Source organism: Podarcis bocagei, assembly GCF_964188305.1.
Source record: "Podarcis bocagei genome assembly, chromosome: Z".
Classification (NCBI taxonomy): domain Eukaryota; kingdom Metazoa; phylum Chordata; class Lepidosauria; order Squamata; family Lacertidae; genus Podarcis; species Podarcis bocagei.
The window spans coordinates 53503508-53516844 of record NC_138140.1 but is presented as its reverse complement, the minus strand read 5'-3'; the positions used below and the strand labels follow the sequence as shown (position 1 = coordinate 53516844).

Here is a 13337-nt window from a genome sequence, read left to right as displayed (position 1 = left end):
CACCCCCAGGCTGCGCAGCTGGTCCTTCAGGGGCACAGTTGCCCCATTCAGGACCAGGGAGTCCTCCACACCAGCCTCTCCCCTGTCCCCCTCACCGCCTTCACTGGTTCTGATTTAAAAGAGAGGTAGAGCTGGGTATCATCCGCATACTGATGAACCCCCAGCCCAGCCCAACCCCCCTGATGATCTCTCCCAGAAGCTTCATATAGATGTTTAAAAGCATGGGGGAAGAGGCACCCCACAAGTGAGAGCCCAGGGGTCCCCCCCCCCACTTTCTGGACACGGCCCAGGAGGAAGCAGCCGAACCACTGTATTACAGGGCCCCCAGCTCCCAGTTTAGGTATGATTTCCCTTGCTAAGTAGTTCTTAAGGCTGTTGAAATATACAGTAATTTTCTAAGCTCTTTGATCCTTATAATTTCGATGAGTAAAGATTTCTGAGCAAATTTCCCTCTTCTATTTCACTGTTGTAAAAAAGTGCTATAAGGAGGAAGGAGTGGAACCACTGCAGAACAGGCCCCCGGATTAATCGCCTTCCATACTTAGCTGCTTCTTATTCTTATTACTTACTGATTCATCACCTCCAGCGCCTATGTCAGGCATAGGCAAACTCCAGCTGTTTGGGGACTACAACTCTCATCACAGGACCAGGGGTCAGGGATGATGGGAGTTGTAGTCCCAAAACAGCTGGAGGGCCAAGTTTGGCCATGCCCGTCTTAAGAAGATATACTAGATAGCAGCTCAAACAGCTATACAGGGCTCTTTAGGTTAGTACCAACACCTTGAATTTGGCCGGGAAGCAGATTGGCAGCCTGTGCAAACCCTGAAGACAAAGGGTTGGATGCTGGTGGCACTTGGACCCTAAAACAACCTAGTCGCGAGTTCTGCACCAGCTGCAGCCTCCAAGCCCACCTCAAGGGTCTTCTTCTTTGGCAATCCCTCATAGCCGAGTCAGATTGTCTTCCATCAACACGGATTTTAGCAGTGAACCCATAAGTGACAGTGGAGGCCATTCCGGATCCACACGTCCTTCCACAGTGGGGTTTCTGGGCGGGAGTTGATCCCGGTGAAGGTTCTTCCTCTTCACCCGTTTCTCCCTCGCGTCCCAAGTTTGAGTGTCTTCAAAGCCTAGGACGCCTTTGGTCAAGGCTGTTCTCCAACTGGAGCTCTCGCAGGCCAGTGTTTCCCAGTTGTCGGTGTTTATATAGTGGTACCTTGGGTTAAGTACTTAATTCGTTCCGGAGGTACATTCTTAACCTGAAACTGTTCTTAACCTGAAGCACCACTTTAGCTAATGGGGCTGCCTGCTGCCGCCATGCCACTGGAGCACAATTTCTCATCCTGAAGCAAAGTTCTTAAGCCGAGGTACTATTTCTGGGCTAGTGGAGTCTGTAACCTGAAGTGTATGTAACCCAAGGTACCACTGTACTACATTTTTGAAATTTGCCTTGAGATCTTTCAACCTCTTTTGTGGACCACCGGCATTAAGCTTTCCATTTTTAAGTTTGGAATAGAGTTGCTGCTTTGGAAGGCCACATGACCGGTCCAAAGTTGAAGGGTCGTTGCTTCGACACTGACAGTCTTTGCTTCTTCCAGTACACTGATATTAGTTCGCCTGTCTTCCCAGGTGATGTGTAAAAATTTTCGGAGACCCTGTTGATGGAAACTTTTGAGGAGTTGGAGATGGCGTTGATAAGTGGTCCATGTTTCACAAGCATATAGTAAAGTACCATAACTTTGTAAAGAAGCATTTTGGTTTCCTTCAAATATGCCGGATTAATAAATAACCGGGTATAGAATGTACTTCTGTATTGAAGAGAAATTGACGCGGCAGCTAAAAAAGCCAATGCAATTCTGGGCTGCATCAATAGGAGTATAGCATCTAGATCAAGGGAAGTAATCGTGCCACTGTATTCTGCTCTGGTCAGACCTCACCTGGAGTACTGTGTCCAGTTCTGGGCACCACAGTTCAAGAAGGACACTGACAAACTGGAACGTGTCCAGAGGAGGGCAACTGAAATGGTCAAAGGCCTGGAAACGATGCCTTATGAGGAACGGCTAAGGGAGCTGGGCATGTTTAGCCTGGAGAAGAGGAGGTTAAGGGGTGATATGATAGCCATGTTCAAATATATAAAAGGATGTCACATAGAGGAGGGAGAAAGGTTGTTTTCTGCTGCTCCAGAGAAGCGGACACGGAGCAATGGATCCAAGCTACAAGAAAGAAGATTCCACCTAAACATTAGGAAGAACTTCCTGACAGTAAGAGCTGTTTGACAGTGGAATTTGCTGCCAAGGAGTGTGGTGGAGTCTCCTACTTTGGAGGTCTTTAAGCAGAGGCTTGACAACCATATGTCAGGATGGTGTTTCCTGCTTGGCAGGGGGTTGGACTCGATGGCCCTTGTGGTCTCTTCCAACTCTATGATTCTTTGATTCTATGATATCAGGTAATGTCTGAATGTAAGATTATGGAGAGTAGTGATTAATGGATATTCATGAGTTTATACAGTAATGCACTACATATATATATAAAAAACGTTCTTAAATCAAATGAAGAGGTTATAATACCTTAATAATAGTTGTCTGGTATATAATGTTATGTACAGTCAGCTCTTAGGTATTATGTAAAATATACAGGCATTAGGATATATTAGGATATTCATGGGGTAAATATATAATGCAAAATTAAACATATATGTATTATGTCTTATACATTGGATAATGTGTGTATAATATTTAATGGGGTAAATCAGTTAATGTACTATATACATAATAGTATTTAGATCATCTGCTGGTGACAGTTTGCCCCTAAAACAACCTAGGCACGCAGTTCTGCTCCAGCTGCAGCCTCCAAGCCCACCTCAAGGAGCGCACTGCTGTAATCCAGCTTTGAGGTTCCCAGTGCATGGGGAGTAACTGTGGCCAAGCTCCACAGCTCTGCAGGAAAAAATAAAAATCACCTTCCACCAAGAAGGTTGGCAGGAGAGGAATGGAGTGGAAGGGGCAGAGTTCTCTCCCACCGTGGCCAAGAAGCAGTGGGGAGGCCGCTCACTCTCTTTCTGGCCTGCGTCAAATTATTTCGCCGCCTTTGTCTTCCAAGTGAATTGTTAAACAGGAAAAAAATTAAAAAATGGTTCAGCAGCACCTTAATAGACCAACTCAGTCTGTTCTTGGTTGAAGCTATCGTGTGCAGACGCCCTTCTATAGATACAGGGAAACAGAAGTCCCCAGACCCTGATATATAGAGGGAGGGGAATCCCCAGACCCTGATATATAGTGGGAGGGGAGTCCCTGGACCCTGATATATAGAGGGAGGGGAGTCCCCAGACCCTGATATATAGACGGAGGGAAGTCCCCAGACCCTGATATATAGAGGGAGGGGAGTCCCCAGACCCTGATATATAGAGGGAGGGGAGTCCCCAGACCCTGATATACAGAGGGAGGGGAGTCCCCAGACCCTGATATATAGAGGGAGGGGAGTCCGCAGACCCTGATATACAGAGGGAGGGGAGACCCCAGACCCTGATATATAGAGGGAGGGGAGACCCCGGACCCTGATATATAGAGGGAGGGGAGTCCCCAGACCCTGATATACAGAGGGAGGGGAGTCCCCAGACCCTGATATATAGAGGGAGGGGAGTCCCCAGACCCTGATATATAGAGGGAGGGGAGTCCCCAGACCCTGATATACAGAGGGAGGGGAGTCCCCAGACCCTGATATACAGAGGGAGGGGAGTCCCCAGACCCTGATATATAGAGGGAGGAGAAGTCCCCAGACCCTGATATATAGAGGGAGGGGAGTCCCCAGACCCTGATATACAGAGGGAGGGGAGTCCCCAGACCCTGATATACAGAGGGAGGGGAGTCCCCAGACCCTGATATATAGAGGGAGGGGAGACCCCGGACCCTGATATATAGAGGGAGGGGAGTCCCCAGACCCTGATATACAGAGGGAGGGGAGTCCCCAGACCCTGATATATAGAGGGAGGGGAGTCCCCAGACCCTGATATATAGAGGGAGGGGAGTCCCCAGACCCTGATATACAGAGGGAGGGGAGTCCCCAGACCCTGATATACAGAGGGAGGGGAGTCCCCAGACCCTGATATATAGAGGGAGGAGAAGTCCCCAGACCCTGATATATAGAGGGAGGGGAGTCCCCAGACCCTGATATACAGAGGGAGGGGAGTCCCCAGACCCTGATATACAGAGGGAGGGAAGTCCCCAGACCCTGATATATAGAGGGAGGGGAGTCCCTAGACCCTGATATATAGAGGGAGGGGAGTCCCCGGACCCTGATATATAGAGGGAGGGGAGACCCCGGACCCTGATATACAGATATACAGAGGGAGGGGAGTCCCCAGACCCTGATATATAGAGGGAGGGGAGTCCCCGGACCCTGATATATAGTGGGAGGGGAGTCCCCAGACCCTGATATACAGAGGGAGGGGAGTCCCCAGACCCTGATATATAGAGGGAGGGGAGTCCCCAGACCCTGATATATAGAGGGAGGGGAGTCCCCGGACCCTGATATATAGTGGGAGGGGAGTCCCTGGACCCTGATATATAGTGGGAGGGGAGTCCCCAGACCCTGTTATATAGAGGGAGGGGAGTCCCCAGACCCTGATATACAGAGGGAGGGGAGTCCCCAGACCCTGATATATAGAGGGAGGGGAGTCCCCAGACCCTGATATACAGAGGGAGGGGAGTCCCCAGACCCTGATATATAGAGGGAGGGGAGTCCCCGGACCCTGATATATAGTGGGAGGGGAGTCCCCAGACCCTGATATATAGTGGGAGGGGAGTCCCTGGACCCTGATATATAGTGGGAGGGGAGTCCCCAGACCCTGTTATATAGAGGGAGGGGAGTCCCCAGACCCTGATATACAGAGGGAGGGGAGTCCCCAGACCCTGATATATAGAGGGAGGGGAGTCCCCAGACCCTGATATACAGAGGGAGGGGAGTCCCCAGACCCTGATATATAGTGGGAGGGGAGTCCCCAGACCCTGATATATAGTGGGAGGGGAGTCCCTGGACCCTGATATATAGAGGGAGGGGAGTCCCCAGACCCTGATATATAGAGGGAGGGGAGTCCCCAGACCCTGATATATAGAGGGAGGAGAAGTCCCTGGACCCTGATATATAGAGGGAGGGGAGTCCCCGGACCCTGATATATAGAGGGAGGGGAGTCCCCAGACCCTGATATATAGAGGGAGGGGAGTCCCCAGACCCTGATATACAGAGGGAGGGGAGTCCCCAGACCCTGATATACAGAGGGAGGGGAGTCCCCAGACCCTGATATATAGAGGGAGGGGAGTCCCCGGACCCTGATATACAGAGGGAGGGGAGTCCCCAGACCCTGATATATAGACGGAGGGGAGTCCCCAGACCCTGATATACAGAGGGAGGGGAGTCCCCAGACCCTGATATATAGTGGGAGGGGAGTCCCCAGACCCTGATATACAGAGGGAGGGGAGTCCCCAGACCCTGATATACAGAGGGAGGGGAGTCCCCAGACCCTGATATACAGAGGGAGGGGAGTCCCCAGACCCTGATATATAGTGGGAGGGGAGTCCCTAGACCCTGATATATAGAGGGAGGGGAGTCCCCGGACCCTGATATATAGAGGGAGGGGAGACCCCGGACCCTGATATACAGATATACAGAGGGAGGGGAGTCCCCAGACCCTGAGGGAGGGTGGGGCGGGGGTTTTCTCCAAAGGGTCGTAGGACTCAGTGGGTATGGTCAGCCTGCTAGCGACTATGAATGACTGAAAAAGCAAGGGATGGTATGCAGATGACTCAAAATAACTTTAGCGTGTGTAAAGAGAGAGGAATTCAATATCTCCATTCTGACCAGGTCTCTCCATAGTTTTCAGCTGAGTGATAAGTTGCAATTCAGCCACTTCTCTTTGAAGTCTATTTCCGAAATTATTTTTTCAGAAGACAGCTGCTTGGAGATCCTGTATTGAAACTGTTAAACAGAAGGCTGTGTTCACCTAAAGCTGGCATCCCCAAACTGCAGCCCTACAAGTTGGCCTACAACTCCCATGATCCCTAGCTAACAGGAACAGTTGTCAGGAATGATGGGAACTGTAGTCCAAAACATCTGGAGGGCCAGAGGTTGGGAATGCCTGACCTACAGCCTAAACCAATTCTGGGCTTCGGCCTTGGAACGTTTCCTTCAGAGTGCTTCATTGAACTCGCACAAGTTGCTCTCCATCAAGGTTGAAGCTCTGTTTTCCCAATCCATGGCTTTGCACGGTGAGTATGTGTTGTGTTTTCCAAAGCTTTTCCTTAGGCTTAACGCTCCTGCCATGAATGGAAAGGGGGTGGGAGAACGGATGAATGGTGGCATTCTCATGTTTCCTCCTGTCACTCAACGCTGCTTAAAAGGGCCCCCGCATGGATGAACTATTAGTCACGATCACCAAACAGATAATTTCAGTGGCAATCAAGAGCAAGCAAAGAAGGGCATCAGAACCTCACTTCGGGGTAATGGTTCATATGAAATTGGCATATAAGAATCATAGAATCATAGAGTTGGAAGAGACCACAAGGGCCATCGAGTCCAACCCCCTGCCAAGCAGGAAAAATTCCTTAATGGGGAGGCAGCCCAACGAAAGGGCCAAGAGGATGCAGAAATAATAAAACGCAGGGCTGGAGGCAGTAAAGTTTCTGAGCACCAGACACTAGAAATTGCAGGAGGGGACAGGATTCTTGTTCTGAACTAGTTGTTGTTGTTGTTGTTGATGATGATGATGATTTATGGTTTCTATCCCAACCATCTGGCTGGGTTTCCCCAGCCACTCTGGGCGGCTTCCAATGGAAGGTTAGAAATACATGTAAACATCTGTCATTCACCCTAAACAGGGCTGCCTTCAGATGTCTTCTAATCATTCTTTATTCCTTTGACATCTGACGGAAGGGTGTTCCACAGGGCAGGCACCGCTACTGAGAAGGCCCTCTGCCTGGTTCCCTGTAACTTGGCTTCTAGCAGGGAGGAAACCGCCAGAAGGGAGAGGGACCAGGGTGGAGACGCTCCTTCAGGCCTACTGGGCCGAGGCCATTTAGGGCTTTCAAGGTCAACACCGACACTTTGAATTGGGACCAGAAACGTTCTGAGAGCCAACGTAGGTCTTTCAGGACCGGTGTTATATGGTTTTGGTCAGACTTTATTTTACAGAAAGGTTCAACCTTGTTGGCATCTTATTTGTATTGACATGCAGAGGAAGGTTTCCTTTTGGGAAGCATTGAATCCTTTTTACAGAAAGGGTCAGCCTCACAGGCATCTTCTTAACACACTTTGAATTGGGCTCGGAAACTTCCTGGGAGCCAACGCAGGTCTTTCAAGACGGGTGTTATGTGGTCTCAGTGGTCCCAGTCCCCAGTCTGGCTGCCGCATTCTGGATTAGTTGTAGTTTCCGGTCACCTTCCAAGGCAGCCCCACATAGAGCGCATTGCAGTAATCCAAGCGAGAGATAACCAGAGCATGCACCACTCTGGCGAGACAGTCTGCGGGCAGGGAGGGTCTCATCCTGCGTACCAGGTGGAGCTGCCCTGGACACAGAATGGACCTGCGCCTCCTTAGGTCCAAAATGACCCCCAGGCTGCACACCTGGTCCTTCAAGGGCACAGTTGCCCCATTCAGGACCAGGGAGTCACACCCCCCCCCACCTACAACAGGACTTCTGTCTTGTCCGGATCCAACCTCATGACCCGTCCTCCAACCACATCCAGGCACCGCCTTCCCTGGTTCCGATTTGAACGAGAGTCAGAGGTCTCCCCCCAAAACCCCTCCCCAAAACAACAACTCTGGGGAACCCCACTACCCACCCACCCCCAAAAAAGCTCAACAACTCTGGGCACTTTGTGTTAACACTTTGCGATAAATAAAGGGGTTTGGGGCTGTGGTTTGGGCGCTCGGTCTCGAAAAGATTTGCCACCACTGGTCTAGGCATGCATAGGCCACCTTGGGCCCTCCAGATGTTTTGACCTACAACTCCCATGATCCCTATCTAGAAGGACCAGTGGTCAGGAATGATGGGAACTGTAGTCCAAAACATCTGGAGGGCTGAAGGTTGCCTATGCCTGGTCTAGGGTGAAAGTTGTCGCCTTTTTCCAAACATGCTTTGCTGTGAAGCGGCCAAAACCTTCCCATTTTGTGTCCCTACATCTCCAACATTTCCAAATAAAGCTTTCTCCCTGTGGCTTCTTCTCTAATGACTAATACACTGGAAACCTCTTCCAAGGCCCTGTTCTTATACTTCATTCTCGTTTGGAAAAGCGAGCCAAGTCTCCATTTGTCTCCGTTTTATTACACTTGCCAGGAACTGATATACAACACCAGGCTTCCTCAACTTCAGCCCTCCTGCTGTTTTGAAACTATAATTCCCAGCATCCCTGACCACTGGTCCTGCTAACTAGGAATGATGGTAGTTGCAGCCCAAAAACATCTGGAGGCCCAAGGTTGAGGAAGCCTGCACAACATTATCAAACCTATAGTTATGTAAATCCAAATAGCATGCCCAAAAGATTCTTCTGCAGAAGGAAACTAGATTGATTTTCCTGCTTGATTTTTTGCATCCCTCAGGTTTAAATACAGAAATAGATTATAGTTTTTTTATGAGTCATCATTAATATCTTGACATACAATGGATAACCTTAAAAATCTATGTTGAATCTGGTGGTTCCAAAGGGGTCACTTTAAGACAGGCACCCCCAACCTTTGGCCCTCTTGATGTTTTGGACTACAATTCCCATCATCCCTGACCACTGGTCCTGTTAGCTAGGGATCATGGGAGTTGTAGGCCAAAATATCTGGAGGGCCGCAGGTTGGGGATGCCTGTTTTAAGAGATTAAAAAACTTTGCTGTAGATTGCTGCCACCTGTAACAAGAATTAACACTGTCTCTCTCTAGAAAAGTAAACATAGGATTACTGTTTGTTTACTGTGGGATCCGCCATGTCACTTGTCCCACGTCTCTGATACACAAAATATGGTATGTAGATCCATGCGTGTTATTTTTTATTTCTTAATTTGTTTAAATGTATGTATTATTTAAAGTATGCATGGCTGACAAAGCCTGACAAGGCGAAACAAGGTGTTATTCCGGGAATCCTTGTCTTAAGTTCTTTTGTGTGATACCTGCATACAGCAACTATATTTTGCAAAGGCATATGTTAAGATCTTTTGTATCTTTTGTCTTATACCTGCATACAATAACTATACTTTGCAAAGGTGTACATGGAACCTTACAAATAAAAAGTTCATTTTCTGCGAGTACCGCTTCTTAAAGTTGTCACATCTGACACTTGTGTTCGTAAAGACGTACTGTATGTGGAACACAAAAAAAGCTTCTATTTGGACATTACGTATGTAAGAAAGGATCTATTTGTATCTCCTGTTCAGAATGGTGGTCTTTAATTGCTTCTACTTAATTTGATGATGTGAATAGAGGTATGTTTATATGATGTATGAAGAATTCATATAGTTTAACACAGTCAGGAACTGATACACACCCATCAAAATTAGTTTTATTTCCCATTGGGCAGCGGCCACAGACACATTGCAGGCTCAGGATTCTCTCCCAGGCGATGTGAAGCAATGTGGGCTTTTCTGAAAGTGAGCCTCCATGGTTTTACTAGCGCTCCTTGCCTCAATTTTCCTTGGTGCCTTGTCTCCTTGTCTTAGTCCCCCGCTTGGTTTCTGATACACTTTCCAACATAGCCCCAAAGCAGTTGCTTTTGCAATACCACCAACTGCCCCAAACAGAGGGTCGTGATGAGGGTCAAGCTGAAGGGTGCAAGGAATCTCCCACCTTTAAGCCTGAAAGGTGGGAGTGAGGGGGTTAAATTGGTAACAATGAAATGGACACAAGATATAGGACATCATGTACAAATGGAGGGTTGGGAAAAGTTACGGAGAATGAATTTAAAATTCACTGATTGCATACTAGGGTGGTTCATAATTTATTTATTTATTAAATGCCTGCTCCAAAGGTCTTCTCTTTCTACACTAGGGATTATATAGCTATATCTGAAATTTCATGCATCTCAGTTAATATCTTGACCCTGCTCCACTGAACTGACATTCCAGCTTTCACGATATAGGAAAACGGCTATTTTCATGAAGGAGGGTCCCTCGTGTAGTACCTTTGGAGAAGGCATTTTCAAAAAAAAGGTTTTTCATGAACCGCCCTATTGTACGCTGCTAAAAGATAATTATATGAAAATGTTGTATAGAGGGTATATTACAGGGTTAAAAAATCACAGAGTTAAAAACTGGCAGTGATCTACCCCCTTTTGGGGGGTTCAGGTCAAAGCTGTTGAGCTTCTTTGGGGCGAGCTTGTGATCTATGACAGACGTCCAGTGATCTACCGGTAGATCACGATCTGCCTATTGGGCGTGCCTGTAATATAGGAAGAAATGATTTGATCCTAAACTTATCTCTTGAAGAAAGTGCATCTAAGGCCCTAAGCTTCAGCCGACTTAGCCCCCTAGACGTAAATCTGGCACTGGCGGAGACCGTAATACAGGGGTGAGCAAGCTTTTTCGGCAGGGTCTGGTCCCTCAGACCTTGTGGGGGGCCGGACTAGATTTGGGGGGGAATATGAATGAATTCCTATGCCCCACAAATCACCCAGAGATGCATTTTAAATTAAAGGACACATTAAACTTATGTCAAAACATGCCCATTCCTGGACCTTCCGCTGGCCGGATTGAGAAGCCGATCAGGCCAGATCTGGTCCCCGGGTCTTAGTCTGCCTATCCATGGCATAATAGAAGGGAGAGAAAAGGGAAGAGGGAAAGCACAAGGCTTGGAGGAGGAGTCAAAGCTGCTGCTGAATTATGCCCCCATCCAAACTCTCTTTGGCAAACACCTCTCAGCGAATGGTCAGGGATGTTCCGTCTCAGCAACAGGTGGGATTGGCCAAAGCTAAAGAGAATTTCAGACCCGAAGGTTCACAGAGAGGAGAAGCAGATGGCAAACATCTAAAAGGAACTGGAAAATCTCTCCCTCTCTCCTTCCTTCCTTCTTTCCTTCCTTATCTCTCTCTCTCTCTCCCCCTCCCTCCCTCTTCTGTGATGGGAAGAGCCCCTGGTTATCAAACCTTCAGAGGTACAGAAGGGGCACTACGCAGCTTTCTCTCCTCATCCACCACAGCTCAGCTTTGAAGAGAGCAGAATCGCATTGAATGAGTTGCTTATGACTCCTCGACCTAACCTACCTATCATCTATCTATCACCTATCTATTGATAATCTATCTATCTTATATCTATCTATCATCTAATCTATCATCTTATATTTTCTATCTACAGTGGTACCTGAAACTGTTCTTAACCTGAAGCACCACTTTAGCTAATGGGGCCTCCCGCTAGCACTGCACAATTTCTGTTCTCATCCTGAAGCAAAGTTCTTAACCCGAGGTACTATTTCTGGGTTAGCGGAGTCTGTAACCTGAAGCGTCTGTAACCTGAAGCATATGTAACCCGAGGTACCACTCTATCTATCTATCTATCTATCTATCTATCTATCTATCTAATCAATCAATCATCTATCTAATCGATCAATCAACCAATCAATCAATCATCTATCTATCTATCTATCTATCTATCTATCTATCTATCTATCTATCTATCTATCTATCCATCCATCTATGCCAGTGCAGGATTTAAGTATGAGCTCAACAAGCTGTAGCTTAGGGCCCCACTCTCTCTCAGGACTGGTGTTATATGGTCTCTGCGGCCGCTCCCAGCCCCCAGTCTGGCTGCCGCATTCTGAATTAGTTGTAGTTTCTGGGTCACCTTCCAAGGCAGCCCCACATAGAGCGCATTGCAGTGGTTCAAGTGGGAGATAACCAGAGCATGTGCCACTCTGACAAGACAGTCAGTGGGCAGGGAGGGTCTCATCCTGTATCCCAGATGGCCCTGGACACAGAATGGACCTGTACCTCCATGGATCCAAAATGACCCCCAGGCTGCACACCCGGTCCTTCAGGGAGACAGTTGCCCCATTCAGGACCAAGGAGTCCTCCACACCCAGCAGCCCCCTGCCCCCCCAACAAGAGTATTTCTGTCTTGTCAGGATTTAACCTCAATCTGCTCTATCATATAAGGAAGGAAAGTGGGTACAAACAGCTCTTGGGGGGGGAATTCCCACCCTCCACGCAGGTATCAAAGCAGAAGTTTGGAACAATGTCTGCCTGCTGCAGCAGCATCCATCTCTGTCCAATACATCATTTTCACTGGAACCCCAAAGGGATAAACCAGCAGGAATATTTTGGGGGCAACTGGGATGGCAATGGTCACATCGTGTCTGTCGTTCGTTACAAAGGCAGACAAAGCTTTTTGAGAGCCCTAAACGACAAGATCCTATGGGAAGGATTAAGCGGAAAGGTTACCCTGCAAATAGTCGGCATGGCAGCCGAAGCGAGCCAAATGGTGTTCTAAAATGAGCTGCCGGGCTGCGAGCCACTAAACAGCTCCACAAGAACATGCAAATATTTTGTTCCAACTTGAATATTCGCGTTAATCCCTTTGTCACGCAGCCAACCTTAGAGCTTAGTTTCCATGGTGTTTGGAAGACAACTTGGCACACACAGAAGGAGGCAGCAAGATGAAATGTTTGGCCTCCCATAGTTGCTGCTACTCAAAATAGAGCATGAAGGACCAGGTGTGCAGCCTGGACACCATTTTGGACTCAGAGGTGTTCATGAAGGCGCAGGTCCATTCTGTGTCCAGGGCAGCTCCATTTGGGACACAGGATGAGACCCTACCTGCCCAGAGTGGCGCATGCTCTGGTTATCTCCCGCTTGGACTACTGCCATGCGCTCTACGTGGGGCTACCTTTGAAGGTGACCCAGAAACTACAACTAATCCAGAATGCGGCAGCCAGACTGGGGTCTGGGAGCGGCCCCTGAGACCACATAACACGAGTCCTGAGAGACCTGCATTGGCTCCCAGGACGTTTCCAGGCACAACTCAAAGTGTTGGTGCTGACCTTGAAAGCTCTAAATGGCCTGGTAGAAGAAACTTTCCTCTGGTTGTCACTATTAAGAGGATGCCAGCAAGGTTGAACCTTTCTGTAAAATAAAAGTTTTAAATCAAGTCTTACCAGGGCCATATAACACCAGTCCTAAAAGACCTGCATCGGCTCCCGGGACTTTTCTGGGCACAATTCAAAGTCTCAGTGCTTACCTTGAAAGCCTTTAACGGCCTCAGCCGAATAGACCTGAAGGAGCATCTCCACCCCGGACACCAGGGTCCCTCTTCTGAGGGCCTTCTGGCAGTTCCCTCCCTGTGAGAAGCGAGGTTACAGGGATCCAGGCAGAGGGCCTTCTC

At 48.4% G+C, this 13337-nt stretch overlaps 1 protein-coding gene and 1 long non-coding RNA gene across 4 annotated transcripts in view; one reads left to right on the top strand and one right to left on the bottom strand.

The window, feature by feature from the left end:
• FHL1 (four and a half LIM domains 1) overlaps positions 1–13337 on the bottom strand; it is a 67980-nt gene that overhangs the window by 38378 nt on the left and 16265 nt on the right. The gene's annotated exons all lie outside the window — the stretch shown is intronic.
• LOC308579436 overlaps positions 9427–13337 on the top strand; it is a 44796-nt gene continuing 40885 nt past the window's right edge. For both annotated transcript variants that reach the window (XR_014004474.1, XR_014004475.1), the window contains exons 1-2: positions 9427–10916; positions 11316–11491. This is a non-coding gene — a long non-coding RNA (uncharacterized lncRNA). The remainder of the gene's footprint in view (positions 10917–11315; positions 11492–13337) is intronic.